This window comes from Mercurialis annua, linkage group LG6 (genome assembly GCF_937616625.2).
Source record: "Mercurialis annua linkage group LG6, ddMerAnnu1.2, whole genome shotgun sequence".
Taxonomy (NCBI): Eukaryota; Viridiplantae; Streptophyta; class Magnoliopsida; order Malpighiales; family Euphorbiaceae; genus Mercurialis; species Mercurialis annua.
Window position 1 is genome coordinate 22535939 of NC_065575.1, and position 15658 is coordinate 22551596.

Below are 15658 nucleotides of genomic sequence, written 5' to 3' on the forward strand. Positions count from 1 at the left end.
GTTAATATAATTACCCGGGTAATTATATTTGATTTTCAAATATCATTTGACGTGTAATTTGGCTATATTACAATTTAGCCCCTAAACGTTTTTATAACTTATTTAAATAAGTTCTTGGTTAGTAATTTCATATTTTGTTTTAATTATAAACAAAAGCAATTAATTTGATTTCGGATATCAAATTGGCTAAAGTACAGTTTAGTCCCTAATTGGCTAAAGTATAGTTTAGTCCCTAAACTTTTATGAACTTAAAATGGTTAGACTTTTGGGTTGAAACTTGGATTACTTGAAATGGAAGTTATTGAGTTCTGCTTTTAAAATGAATTATTATTTTATGGAATTATTTTATAAATATAAACTCGGGTTTATATTTGGTAAACGTTTTGAGTCAGGTTAGACTTGGGTCACCCGACAAGTGAGATTAGCTTGGTTGTTATTGGTAATTCGGCTAACCCACTATTTGAAAATTAATTATCATTTTAATTTTATTAAATAATATTTGTAAATCAAATTTTAAGCGAGAATTCAATAAACTTGTATTAATTAGGCTTTATTACCTATTGGGTATTTTTGTATGTTCTGACTTGTTTTATCCCGACATGTTACTTGTGCTAGTCCTATGTGGTGTCTAGTACTCTCTAGAGTTAGGGTCTATTTTTAATAATTATTTTATTTGTCTATACCCGTCTATTGTTCGTGCTTCAGAAGCGAACCATGATTAGTTGCTTGCTGGTTATCACGTGGATTAGCAAGCAGTGAGTTTGTGCTTACTATTTACCGCTTTATTAAGTAAATTGTTATTTTAATATTAAATATATATATTGTACGTATATTTCGAACTGTTTTTATATTATGGCTCTTAGTTGGAACATGCTACCTAATGGGCATCATTAGGACTTCGTGCGCACCGATAATGATCTGGGTAAGGTATTTATGGAAATGTGGTAACTCGGTGTGAGCATAGCTCTCGGGACCAAATAGAGTAACTCGGTGTAGCACAACTCTCGGGACTCTAGATATGGTAAAAGTGTGGTCAGTGGTAACTCGGTGTAGCACAGCTCTCGGGACCAGGCCTGTTCGATTATGTTATTTATTTAGAATTGTGGATTAGGGTTCCAACTATTATTCGTAATATTGTTATTAAATGTTTTAAACGGTTTTAAAGATTTTCCACATGATAAATGTAAATAGTGGTATAAACTCATCTCAGTATATCTTACCCCGTTGTTTTCCCATTTTTTCCAGGGTTATGATTTGAGAGAGTTGCTGGTCTCCGTTCTTTACTTTCTCAGACGTTTTTATTATTTTGATAAACTATAAAACTGTTTTATTCTTAGACCGCATTAGTAACTAGACGTCTTTATTTTATTCTAGTTGTTGTCAGATTGGTCTGACTGATTATTTATTGCTCTGGCATGTTATAAGATTATTCCGGATTATTTATGTTAAGCCGATTTAATACCATTATTGTAAATCATGTTATTTTAAATGTTGAATATTATAACTGCTAGATTTAGGCTGAAGTCTCGGTTGCCCTCAAGCATTGGTTTTCTGCAGGTTTATGTGTTTGTATGTTAAATGAAAGGCTAGCTACGGGTTTTGGTACTACATTACCCATACCCTAGCGCCGGTCGCGATTCAAGAAAATGGGTCGTGACAAAATCCAAACATTTTGCATTTTTAGCAATTTAAGCCAAATGTTTGCAAACGTTACGAATTAAGGTGAAACGCTTGATTTTGTTTCGTAACGTTTGTAAACGTTGGGCTTAAATTTCTAAAAAGGTGAAATGCTTGGTTTAAATCCTTAACGTTTGTAAACGTTTGGCTTATATCGTTAAAAATGTGAAACGTTTGAATTTGTTTCATAACGTTTATAAATGTTCGGCTTAAGTAGCTAAATTGCTAAAAAGGTTAAACGTTTGGATTTGTTTCGTAATGTTTGTAAACGTTTGGCTTAAATCACTAAATAGGTTAAATGTTTTGATTTGTTTTGTAACGTTTGTAAATGTTTGGCTTAAATATCTAAAAAGGGGAAACGTTTCGATTTGTTTCGTAACGTTTGTAAACGGTTGGCCTAAATTGCTAAAAAGGTGAAACGTTTGGATTTGTTTCGTAACGTTTATAAACATTTGGCTTAAATTGCAAAAAAGGTGAAATGCCTGGATTAGTTACATTTGTAAACGTTTGGCTTAAATTGCTAAAATGGTGAAACACTTGGATTTGTTTCGTAACGTTTGTAAATGTTTGGCTTAAATTGCTAAAAGGTGAAATGTTTGGATTTGTTTCATAGCGTTTGTAAACGTTTAGAATATATCGCTAAAAAGGGGAAACGTTTTGATTTGTTTCGTAACGTTTGCAAACGTTTGGTTAAATCGCTAAAATGGGGAAACGTGTGGATTTGTTTCATAATGTTTGTAGGATTGGTTTCTTAACGTTTTAAACGTTTGGCTTAAATCACTAAAAAGGTGAAACTTTGATTTTGTTTCGTAACGTTTGTAAACCTTTGGCTTAAATCGCTAAAAAGGGAAACATTTGGATTTGTTTCGCAATGTTTCAAACTTTTTGATTTGTTTCGTAACATTTCTAAATGTTTGGCTTAAATCGCTAAAAATGGGAAAAGTTTGGATTTGTTTCATAACATTTGTAAACGTTTGGGTTAAATCGCTAAAAAGGTGAAACGTATGGTTTTGTTTCTTAACTATTGTAATCGTTTTGCTTAAATCGCTAAAAAGATGAAACGTTTGGGTTTGTTGCGTAATGTTTTAAACGTTTGGATTTGTTTCATAACGTTTGTAAACGTTTGGCTTAAATCGATAAAAATGTGAAATGTATTTATTTGTTTCTTAACGTTTTAAACGTCTGGATTGGTTTCATAATGATTTAAACATTTGGCTTAAATCGCTAAAAAGGTGAAACATTTGGATTTGTTAGGTAAAGTTTTAAACGTTTGGATTGGTTTCGTAAAGTTTTAAACGTTTGGCTTAAATCTCTAAAAAGGGGAAATGTTTTGATTTGTTTCGTAACGTTTGTAATCGTTTGGCTTAAATCGCTATAAAGGTGAAACATTTTGATTTGTTTTGTAACGTTTATAAACATTTGGCTTAAATCGCTAAAAAGGGGAAACGTTTGGATTTGTTTAATAAAGTTTTAAACGTTTGGATTGGTTTCGTAACGTTTGGATTGGTTTGGATTTATTTCGTAATATTTGTAAACGCTTGGCTTAAATCGCTAAAAAGTTGAAACGTTTGGCTTAAATTGCTAAAAAGGTGAGACATTTGGATTTGTTTCGTAACGTTTTAAATGTTTGGATTTGTTTCGTAACGTTTGTAAATGTTTGGCTTAAATCGCTAAAAATGTGAAAAGTTTGGATTTGTTTCGTAACATTTGTAAACGTTTGGCATAAATCTCTAAAAAGGTGAACCATTTGGCTTTGTTTCGTAACATTTGTAAACGTTTAGCTTAAATCGCTAAAAAGGTTAAACTATTGGATATGTTTCGTAACGTTTTAAACGTTTGGATTTGTTTCTTAACGTTTGTAAACGTTTGGCTTAAATCGCTAAAAAGGTGAAACGTTTGGATTTTTTTCATAACGTTTTAAACGTTTAGATTGGTTTCATAACATTTTAAATGTTTGGATTTAATAGCTAAAAAGGCAAAATGTCTGGATTTGTTTCGTAACGTGTGTAATGTTTGACTTCAATCGCTAAAAAGGTGAAACAGTTGGATTTGTTTCCTAACGTTTTAAACGTTTGGATTGGTTTCATAATGTTTTAAACGTTTGGCTTAAATCGCTGAAAAGGTGAAACGATTGGATTTGTTTCGTAACGTTTGTAAATGTTTGGCTTAAATCTCTTATAAGGGGAAACGTTTGAATTTGTTTCTTAAGTTTTAAACATTTGGATTGGTTTTGTAACGTATTAAACGTTTGGCTTAAATCGCTAAAGAGGTGAATGTTTTGGTTTTGTTTCGTAACGTTTGTAAACGTTTGGCTTAAATAGCTAAAAAGGGGAAACATTTGGATTTGTTTCTCAACATTTTAAACATTTTGATTTGTTTCGTAACGTTTGTAAACATTTGGCTTAAATCGCTAAAAATGAGAAACGTTTGGATTCGTTTCATAACGCTTGAAAATGTTTGGCTTAAATCGATAAAAAAGTGAAACGTTTGGTTTTGTTTCGTATCGTTTGTAAACGATTTGCTTAAATCGCTAAAAAGGTGAAACATTTGAATTTGTTTCGTAACGTTTGTAAATGGTGGCTTATATCGTTAAAAATGTGAAATGTTTGGATTTGTTCTGTAACGTTTGTAAACGTTTGGCTTAAAACGCTACAAATGGGAAACGTTTGGATTTGTTTAATAATGTTTGTAAACGTTTGGCTTAAATCGCTAAAAAGGTGAAACTTTTGGATTTGTTTTGTAACGTTTTATACGTTTAGATTGGTTTCGTAACGTTTTAAACGTTTGACTTAAATCGCAAAAATGGTGGAACGTTTGTTTTTGCTTAATAATGATTGTAAACGTTTGGCTTAAATTGCAAAAAAGGTGAAACGTTTTGATTTGTTTCGAAACTTTTGTAAACGTTTGCCTTAAACCGCTAAGAAGGTGAAACATTTGGATTTCTTTCGTAATGTTTTAAACGTTTGGATCGGTTTTGTAAGGTTTTAAACTTTTGGTTTCAATCGCTAAAAATGGGAAACGTTTGGATTTGTTTCGTAACGCTTGTAAACGTTTGGCTTAAATTGCTAAAAAGGGAAAACATTTGGATTTGTTTTGTAAAGTTTGTAAACCTTTGGCTTAAATAGCTAAAAAGGTGAAACGTTTGTTTTTGTTTCGTAACGTTGTAATTGTTTGCATTGGTTTCATAACGTTTAAATGTTTTGCTTAAATCACTAAAAAGGTGAAACGTTTGGATTTGTTTCGTAACGTTTGTAAACGTTTGGCTTCAATCGCTAGAAAGGTAAAACGTTTGGATTTGTTTCCTTACGTTTTAAATATTTGGATTGGTTTTGTAACGTTTTAACTTTTGGCATAAATAGATTAAAAGGGGAAAAGTTTGTATTTGTTTCGTAACGTTTGTAAACGTTTGGTATAACTCGCAAAAAAGTTGAAACATTTGGATTGCTTTCGTAACGTTTGTAAACGTTTGGCTTAAATTGCTAAAAAGGTGAAACGTGAAACATTTGGATTTGCTTCTAAGCGTTTCAAACGTTTGGATTGGTTTTCTAACATTTTAAACTTTTGGCTTAAATCGCTAAAAATGTGAAACGTTTGGATTTGTTTCGTAACGTTTGTATATGTTTGGCTTAAATCGCTTAAAAGGGGAAACGTTCTGTTTTATTTCGTCATGTTTGTAAACGTTTGGCTTAAATTGCTAAAAAGGTGAAACGTTTAGATTTGTTTTGTAAAGTTTGTAAACGTTTGGATTTAATCACTAAAAATTAGAAACGTTTGGATTTGTTTCGTAACGTATGTAAACGTTTAGCTTCAATCTCTAACAAGGGGAAACGTTTGGATTTGTTTCGTAACGTTTTAAATGTTTGGATTGGTTTCTAAGCGTTTTATGCGTTTGGCTTAAATCACTCAAAAGGTGAAGCGTTTGGTTTTGTTTCGTAACGTTTGTAAACGTTTGGCTTAAATTGCTAAAAATGTGAAACATTTGGATTTATTTCATAACATTTTAAACATTTGGATTTTTTTCGTAGCGTTTGTAAATGTTTGGCTTATATCACTAAAAATGGGAAGCGTTTGGATTTGTTTCGTAACGTTTGTAAACGTTTGGCCTAAATCGCTAAAAAGGTGAAACGTTTGGTTTTGTTTGGTAACATTTGTAAACGTTTGGCTTAAATTACTAAAAAGGTGGAACGTTTGGGTTTTTTCGTAACATGTTAAATGTTTGGATTTGTTTCGTAACGTTTGTAACGTGTAGCTTAAATCCTAAAAATATGAAACGTTTGGATTTGTTCCGTAAAGTTTTAAACGTTTTGATTGGTTTCGTAATGCTTTAAACATTTTGGCTTAATTCGATAAAAAGGTGAAACGTTTGGATTTGTTTCGTAACGTTTTAAATGTTTGGATTGGTTTCATAACGTTTTAAACGTTTCGCTTAAATCGCTAAAAAGGGGAAATGTTTGGATTTGTTTTGTAAACGTTTGTAAACGTTTGGCTTAAATCGCTAAAAAGGTGAAACGTTTAGATTTTTTTCGTAACGTTTTCATTGTTTGGATTGGTTTCGTAAAGTTTTAAATAAACGTTACGAAACCAATTTAAAACGTTACAAATCCAATTCAAACCTTTAAAACGTCACAAATCCAATTCAAACCTTTAAAACGTTACGAAACAAATATAAACATTTCCCCTTTTTAGCGATTTAAGCCAAACGTTTACAAACGTTACAACACCAAACCGAACGTTTCATCTTTTTAGCGATTTAAGCTAAACGTTTACAAACGTTAAGAAACAAATCCAAATGTTTCACCTTTTTAGCAATTTAAGCCAAACGTTTACAAGCGTTACGATACAAATCCAAACGTTTCACCTTTTAAGCGATTGAAGGCAAACGTTTACAAACGTTACGAAACAAAACCAAACGTTTCCCCTTTTTAGCGATTTAAGCCAAACGTTTACAAACGTTTCGAAACAAATCCAAAAGTTTCACCTTTTTAGCGATTTAAACGAAACGTTTACAAACGTTACGACACAAAACCAAACATATCACCTTTAACGTGATTGAAGCCAAATGTTTACAAACTTTACGAAACCAATCCAAACGTTTCACCTTTTTAGCGATTTCAGACAAATTTTTAAAACGTTACGAACCAGTCCAGAATGTTTCATCTTTTTCGCAATTTAAGCCAAACATTTATAAACGTTACGAAACCAATCCAAACAATCCACCTTTTTATCAATTTAAGCAAAACGTTTACAAACGTTACGAAACTAATACAAACGATTACAAACGTTACGAAACAAAACAAACATTTCACAATTTTAGCAATTTAATCCAAACATTTACAAACATTACAAAATAAATCGAAACGTTTCACCTTTTTAGCGATTTAAGCCAAACGTTTACAAACGTTATAATACAAATCCAAACATTTCACATTTTTAGCAATTTTAGCAAAACGTTTACAAACATTACGAAACAAAACCAAACTTTTCACCGTTTTAGCGATTTAAGCCAAACGTTTATAAACGTTACGAAACAAATCTAAACGTTTCATATTTTTAGCGATTTAAGCCAAATGTTTACAAACGTTACGAAACCAATTGAAACATTTAAAACGTTACGAAACAAATCCAAACGTTTCAAATTTTTAGCAATTTAAGCCAAACGTTTACAAATGTTACGAAACAAATCCAAACGTTTCCCCTTTTAAGTAATTTAAGCCAAAGTATACAAACGTTACGAAACAAAACCAAACGTTTCACATTTTTAGCGATTTAAAAAGTTTACGAAACCAATCCAAATGTTTAAAATGTTACGAAACAAATCCAAACGTTTCACCTTTTTAGTAATTTAAGCCAAACGTTTACAAACATTGTGAAATAAAACCCAACGTTTCACCTTTTTAGCGATTTAAGCAATACATTTACAAAGGTTACGAAACAAATCCAAATGTTTCACCTTTTTAGCGATTGAAGCCAAACGTTTACAAACGTAACAAAATAAATCCAAACGTTTTACCTTTTTAGCGATTTCAGCAAAATGTTTATAAACGTTACGAAAATAATCCAAATGTTTCCCGTTTTGAGCGATTTAAGAAAAACGATTAAAACGTTAAAAACCAATCCAAACGTTTAAAACGTTACGAAACAAATCGAAACGTTTCATCTTTTTAACGATTTAAGCCAAACATTTACAAGCGTTACGAAATCAAACAAAATGTTTCACCTTTTTAGCGATCCAAGCAAATTACAAACGTTACGAAACAAATCCAAACTTTTCACCTTTATAGCAATTTCAGCTAAACGTTTACAAACCTTATGAAATAAATCCAAACGTTTCCCCTTTTTAGCGATTGAAGCCAAACGATTACAAACGTTTCGAAACAAATCCAAACGTTTCACCTTTTTAGCGATTTTAGCCAAACATTTACAAACTTTACGAATCAAAACCAAACGTTTCAACTTTTTAGCAATTGAAGCCAAACATTTACAAACGTTACGAAAAAAAAAAATGTTCCCCCTTTTTTGGGATTGAAGCCAAACGTTTACAAACATTACGAAACCAATCCAAAAGTTTCACCTTTTTAGCTATTTAAACAAAACATTTAAAACGTTACAAAACCAATCCAAACTTTTAAAACGTTATGAAACAAATCCAAACGTTTCCCCTTTTTTGCGATTTAAGCCAAATGTTTACAAACGTTACAAAACGAATCCAAACGTTTCACCTTTTTAGAAATTTAAGCCAAATGTTTAAAATGTTACGAAACCAATCCAAACGTTTAAAATGTTACGAAACAAATCCAAACGTTTCACATTTTTAGCAATTTAAGCCAAACGTTTACAAACGTTACGAAACAAAACAAAACGTTTCGCCTTTTTAGCGATTTAAGCCAAATGTTTACAAACGTAACGAAACAAATCCAAATGTTTCCCCTTTTTAGCGATTTAAGCCAAATGTTTAAAACGGTACGGAACCAATCCAAACATTTTATTTTTTTAGCGATTTAAGCCAAACATTTATAATGTTATGAAACCAAGCTAAACGTTTACAAACATTACGAAACAAATCCAAACGTTTCACCTTTTTACCGATTTAAGCCACACATTTAAAACGTTACAAAACCAATCCAAACGTTAAAAATGTTACGAAACAAATCCAAACCAATCTAAACGTTTCACCTTTTTAGCGATTAAAGCCAAACGTTTAAAAGGTTACGAAACCAATCCAAAAGTTTAAAACCTTACAAAAGAAATCCAAACGTTTTACCTTTTTAGAGATATAAGCCAAATGTTGAAAACGTTACGAAACCAACCCAAACGTTTACAAATGATACGAAACGAATCCAAACGTTTCACCTTTTTTATTAAGTCAAGCATTTAAAACGTTACAAAACCAAGCCAAACGTTTAAAACATTACGAAACAAATCCAAAGGTTTCACCTTTTAAGCGATTAAAGCCAAACGTTTAATACGTTTAATACGTTACCACGTCTTTTGGTGGCCGTGGTAACGGCAGAGGTTCCAACAGTTATGGTACTGGGCAGAGTTCGCAGCAGCAGCCGCAGGGTCAGACCAGAGTGTTTGCTCTTACTCCTCATGATGCGCGTGCATCAAATGCTGTGGTGCAAGGTACCATTCCGATTTCTTTTACTGATGCTTTGGTATTATCTGATGCGGGTGCAACCCATTCGTTTGTGTCTACCTGTTTTGCTGGGAAATTGGGTATATCACCATCTGTGTTGAGTGAACCTCTAGCTGTGTCTACACCTATGTCTGAAGGTGTAGTAGTGGAAGTTTTTTATCCTTCTTGTCCAGTGGTTATTCAGGGTAGAGAATTATGTGCTGATTTGATTGTGCTTGACGTTCTTTCTTTTGATGTCATCTTGGGGATGGATTGGCTGTCGCGCCATTATGCTTCTATTGACTGTCAAGGGAAGTCAGTCGAGTTCAGTATTCCAGGTGATCTACCTTTTTCCTTTCAGGGAGAAAAGGCGGAGACACCTAAGAATCTGATTTCCGCCATCAAGGAGAAGTGGATGTTAGGCAAGGGTTGCGAGGGTTTTCTTGCTGTGGTTCGTGATTTGGAGACTAGTAGTTGTGATATGCATAGTGTTCCGATAGTGAATGAGTTCGCTGATGTGTTTCCAGAGGAATTGCCTGGATTACCACCTGATCGTGATATTGCGTTTTGCATTGATTTGGTTTCTGGTACAGCTCCGATTTCGATACCGCCGTATCGGATGGCTCCTGCAGAGCTGAAGGAGTTGAAGGACCAGTTACAAGAGTTGTTGGATAGCGGGTTCATCAGACCGAGTACTTCTCCTTGGGGTGCTCCAGTTCTGTATTTGAAGAAGAAAGACATTTCCTTTCGACTGTGTATCGACTACAGACAGTTGAACAAGGTTACTGTCAAGAACAGATATCCTCTTCCTCGCATCGATGATTTGTTTGACCAGTTGCAGGGTGCGAAATGTTTTTCCAAGATTGATTTGAGGTCTGGGTATCAGCAACTACGGATCCGTGATGCAGATGTGCCTAAGACTGCTTTTCGGACTCGTTATGGACATTTTGAGTTTCTGGTTATGTCCTTTGGTCTGACGAACGCACCAGCAGCGTTTATGGATATGATGAACAGAGTGTTCAAGCCGTTTTTGGATCAATTTGTTATCGTCTTCATTGATGACATCTTGATCTATTCTCGGAGTGAGGAGGAGCATGGTTACCATTTGAGGACTATACTACAGACGTTGCGTGAGCATCAGTTGTATGCTAAGTTCTCAAAATGTGAGTTCTGGTTGGATCAGGTTACCTTCCTAGGACACGTAGTGTCGAAAGATAGGATCAAGGTTGATCCGAGGAAGATTGAGGCGGTTATGGATTGGCAGAGGCCGAGATCAGTTACCGAGATCAGAAGTTTTCTGGGTTTAGCTGGCTACTATCGTCGGTTCGTGCAAGATTTCTCCAGAATATCTGCACCGTTGACTAAACTGACATAGAAGGGTGTTAAGTTTGAGTGAATTGACAAGTGCAAGGCGAGCTTTGAGAAGCTCAAGGAGATTTTGACTACAGCTCCGGTTTTGGCATTGCCTTCTGGCATTGACGGTTTCACAGTGTATTGTGATGCGTCTCGGATTGGTTTGGGTTGCGTTCTGATGCAACATGGACAGGTGATTGCCTATGCTTCCAGACAATTGAAGAAGCATGAGGTGAATTACCCTACTCATGATATAGAGTTGGCAGCTGTGGTTTTTGCGCTGAAAATCTGGAGGCATTATTTGTATGGTGCTACTTGTGAGATTTTCATTGATCATAAGAGTCTGAAGTATATCTTTGATCAGAGAGAATTGAACTTGAGACATAGGAGGTGGTTAGAGTTGCTGAAAGACTACGATTGTACTATTCAGTACTATCCTGGTAAGGCTAATGTGGCAGCCGATGCGTTGAGTCGCAAGTCTTCAGGCAGTTTGGCTCATATTTCTGAGATTGGGCGTAGACCCATGGTTAGAGAGTGGCACAGTTTGATAGCTTCGGGCTATGGTTTTCAGATTTCTTAGGCTGGTTGTTTGTTAGCACAGTTACAAGTGCAACCTGTTTTGATTGATCGGATCAAAGCTTTACAAGCTGAGGATCCACAGGTGAAACAGATTATTGAGGAGGTTCAGCAGGATGGAAATTCTGAGTTCACTTTTGTGGATGGTGTTCTGAGACATGGTTCGAGACTGTGTGTTCCGGATTCAAATGGTTTGAGGGACCAGATTCTGGAGGAAGCGCATAAGACTGCTTATAGTGTTCATTCGGGTTCTACTAAGATGTACCATGATCTTAAGGGTACCTATTGGTGGAGCGGGATGAAGAAGGATGTCGCTGAGTATGTTTCTAAGTGTGTGACTTGTCAGCAGGTGAAGCTAGAGCATCAGAGACCTTTTGGCTATCTGCAACCACTACCTATTCCAGAGTGGAAGTGGGAGCGGATTGCTATGGATTTTGTGGTTGGTTTATAACGTACTCGACAGGGATACGATTCCATCTGGGTGATAGTTGACCGTATGACCAAATCAGCTCATTTCTTTCCGATTAAGGTTTCGTATACTGCTTCGAGGTTGGCTCAGTTGTACATCGACAGGATTGTCAGTTTGCATGGTGTACCGGTTTCTATTGTTTCAGACAGAGGTTCTGTGTTTACTTCGAGGTTTTGGAAAGCGTTACAGGAATCCTTGGGTTCTCGGTTGGATTTCAGTACAGCTTTTCATCCTCAGACTGACGGTCAGTCTGAGAGGACTATTCATACGTTGGAGGATATGCTCAGGATGTGTGTTCTCGATTTTAAGGGTAGCTGGGATACTCATCTGCCGTTGATTGAGTTTTCTTACAACAACAGTTACCACGCAAGTATCGAGATGGCGCCGTATGAGGCTTTGTACGGGCGCAAGTGTAGATCTCCTATCTGTTGGGAGGAGGTCGGAGAGCGTAAACTCTCGGGAGCGGAGATTATTCAAATTACCTCAGAGAAGGTACCGTTGATCAAACGGAGGTTAGAGACTGCTTTTAGTCGGCATAAGAGTTATGCTGATCCGAAGAGGAAAGACATTGAGTTTCATGTTGGTGATTTCGTGTTTCTTCGGGTTTCACCTATGAAAGGCGTGGTTCGTTTTGGTGTCAAGGGAAAGTTGGCGCCGAGGTATGTTGGTCCTTATGAGATTTCAGAGAGAATTGGAGCTGTGGCTTATCGTCTAGTTTTGCCGCTAGACATGTCGTTAGTACATCCTGTGTTTCATGTTTCTATGTTGAGAAAGTGCATTTCTGATCTTTCGCACGTGATTGTGCCTCAGAGTGTTGAGATTGACCAGGAGCTGTCCTATGAGGAACAGCCAGTTGAGATTGTAGATACGCAAGTGCGTAGGTTACGGAACGAGGAGATTCCGATGGTCAAAGTTCTGTGGCGGAATCATTCTGTTGAGGAGTACACTTGGGAGACGGAGTCCGATATGTGGAAACGTTATCCTTTCCTCTTTACTTGAGGTATGTTGGGTTTGTTGTTTATGAGATTTAGATGTGTTTTGTGTGTGTACTATGTTGTTGGTTATGTTTGTTTTGTTGTTTAAATTCGAGGACGAATTTTATTAAGGTGGGGAGAATGTAATATCCTGTGTTTTCTGTTTGGTTTCCAGTGATTTTTTATGTCCGAGAATAATAATAATAATAATAATAATAATAATAATAATAATATTAGTAGTAGTAGTAGTAGTAGTAGTAGTAATAGTAATAATAAATTAAATAAAATAATACAATAATAAGATAAGGGCTAAAATAGATATTTTGTCTATTTTAAAATAAAACCTTAAATCTAGTCTAAGCCTATTTAAAGGAAACTAAATTGAGATACAAAGAAAATAAAAGCTTGCCGTTTGTTTTTTTTTTTGTTTCTTTTTGAGATTAAAATTTCATAATACAAGTTTTCTGTGGGATATCATTGTTCGTCCAAGGTAATACTGCATTGTTAAATTTTTGTTTATTCAATCTTACTCGTGTATGACGAATTATTAGGATGGTTGAGATTGACTTTGGCCATGTTACATAATTAATAAATTGATTTCACATGCTTAGTATTAGTGGTGTCCTTTTGGCTTCATGGCAGAATCAATTAGAATTTTGGTTATGTGCGTTGTGTTTGTATAAATTGTTTCAATATTAAAATTGGTTGTTTATGTATGCTCATCATGTGGTTAATGATTATGATTTATCATTGTACAAACATATTATGTTGTTATTGGTTATTACAAATCAATGCGTTAGTATATCATATGTTAGTTTGGTGGATTTTACATGCTTATGGTATTTTATGTTGAATTTGGAATTGCAATTGGAATATTAAATAGATCTGAACTAGTTCTCTGATAATGCTACAGAACGTGCTATTAGGGTTTGGTATGTTCTGTTAGCTAATTTTAGCTACGCGTTAGAATCATTTATTTGTTAAACTAGCAAAAATTGCGTTATCAATTCATTTAGCGATTTTGGCATGCGATTAGATCTTAATTGTTTATGTATATTGAATATTGTGTGATTTACTACTAATCTAAATGCAATTGGAAGTTAGTATCTTATTCATTTTAGTATGTATTGGCTATTTTCAGAAACTAGCTAGTTTTACACTTAAGTGAGTTTTAAACTATATTTGAGTTTCTTTATTTCTAAAATGGTAAATTTGGTTTATTAAATTATTTCTGGATATAAAAAGAATTGTTTTACTTTGGTTGGATGTTTTGGATCGGGTTAGACTTATGTCACCCGACAAGTGAGGTTAGCTTGGCAGTTATCGGTAAGTCGGCTAACCCACTATTTGGAAATTAATTATTATTTAAGGATTTTTAAATAATATTTGCAAAATGGTTTTTTTAAGCGAGAACTCAATATACTTATATTAATTGGACTTTATTATCTTTTGGGTATATTGGTGTTGCTTTGGATTGTTTATTCCCGACGTATTATTTGTGCTAGTCCTATGTGGTGTCTAGAACTCTCTAGAGTTAGGGTCTGTTTTAATAAATATTTTATTTGTCTAGACCCGTCGTCTGTTCGTACTTCTGAGGCGAACCAGGATTAGTAGCTTGCGGATAATCACGTGGACTAGCAAGATGTGAGTTTGTACTTACTATTTACCGCTTTATTAAGTAAATTGTTATTTTAATATTAAATATATATATTGTATGTATATTTCGAACTGTTTTTATATTATGGCTTCTAGTTGGAACATGCTACCTAATGGGCATCATTAGGGCTGCGTGCGCACCGGTAATTGATCTGGAAAAGGTAATTATGGTAATGCGGTAACTCGGTATGGGCATAGCTCTCGGGACCAAGTAGAGTAACTCGGTGTAGCTCAGTTCTCGGGACTCTGGTATAAGTGTGGTCAGTGGTAACTCGGTGTAGCTCAGCTCTCGAGACCAGACCTGTTGGATTATGTTTATTGTTTAGAATTGTGGATTAGGGTTCCAACTATTATTCGTAATATCATTATTAAATGTTTTAAACGGTTTTAAAGGTTTTCCACTTAATAAATGTAGATAGTGGTATAAACTCATCTCAGTATATCTGACCCCGTTGTTTTCCCAATTTTCCCCAGGGTTATGATCTGAGAGAGTCTGGTGATCTCCGCATTTACTTTTCCTCGGAGGTTCCTTTTATTTTTAATAAAACTGTAAAACTGTTTTATTCTTAGACCGCAGTAGTAAATAGACGTCTTTATTATTATTATTATATATTTTGTCGGATTGGTTCGACTGGTTATATTGCTTTGGCATGTTATATTATTTACATTGGTTTATGATAAATCTATTTTAGACTCGGAACTGAATAAGCATGTTATATTAACTGTTGAATATTATAACTGCTAGGTTTAGGCTGAAGTCTCGGTTGCCCCCGAGCATTGGTTTTCTGCAGGTTTATATGTTTATGTATTAAATGAAAGGCTAGCTACGGGTTTTGGTACTAAATTACCCATACCCTAGCGCCGGTCGCGATTCATGAAAATGGGTCGTGACAAAAACCAAGCCAAACGTTTAAAACATTACGAAACAAATCCAAAGGTTTCACCTTTTTAGCGATTAAAGCCAAACGTTTAATACGTTACGAAACCAATCCCAATGTCTAAAACGTTACGAAACAAATCAAAACGTTTCACCTTTTTAGCTATTTAAGCCAAACGTTTACAAACGTTAAGAAACAATCCAAACGTTTCACCTTTTTAGCGATTTAAGCCAAAAGTTTAAAACGTTACTAAACCAATCCAAACGTTTCGCCTTTTTAGCGATTTAAGCCAAATGTTTATAAACGTTACAAAACTAATCCAAACGTTTAAAACGTTATGAAATAAATCCAAACGTTTCACCTTTTTTGCGATCTAAGACAAACATTTAAAACATTATGAAACCAATCCAAACGTTTAAAACGTTGCGAAACAAATTCAAATGTTTCACCACTTTAGTGA

General features: G+C 34.5%; 1 long non-coding RNA gene across 1 annotated transcript; it reads left to right on the plus strand.

The window, feature by feature from the left end:
* Positions 1 to 13079: 13079 nt before the first annotated feature.
* Positions 13080 to 14964, plus strand: LOC126653666 (uncharacterized). The gene is made up of 3 exons (XR_007632294.2): positions 13080 to 13154; positions 14235 to 14308; positions 14795 to 14964. It is a non-coding gene; the product is annotated as an uncharacterized LOC126653666 (long non-coding RNA).
* The last annotated feature ends 694 nt before the right edge of the window (positions 14965 to 15658 follow it).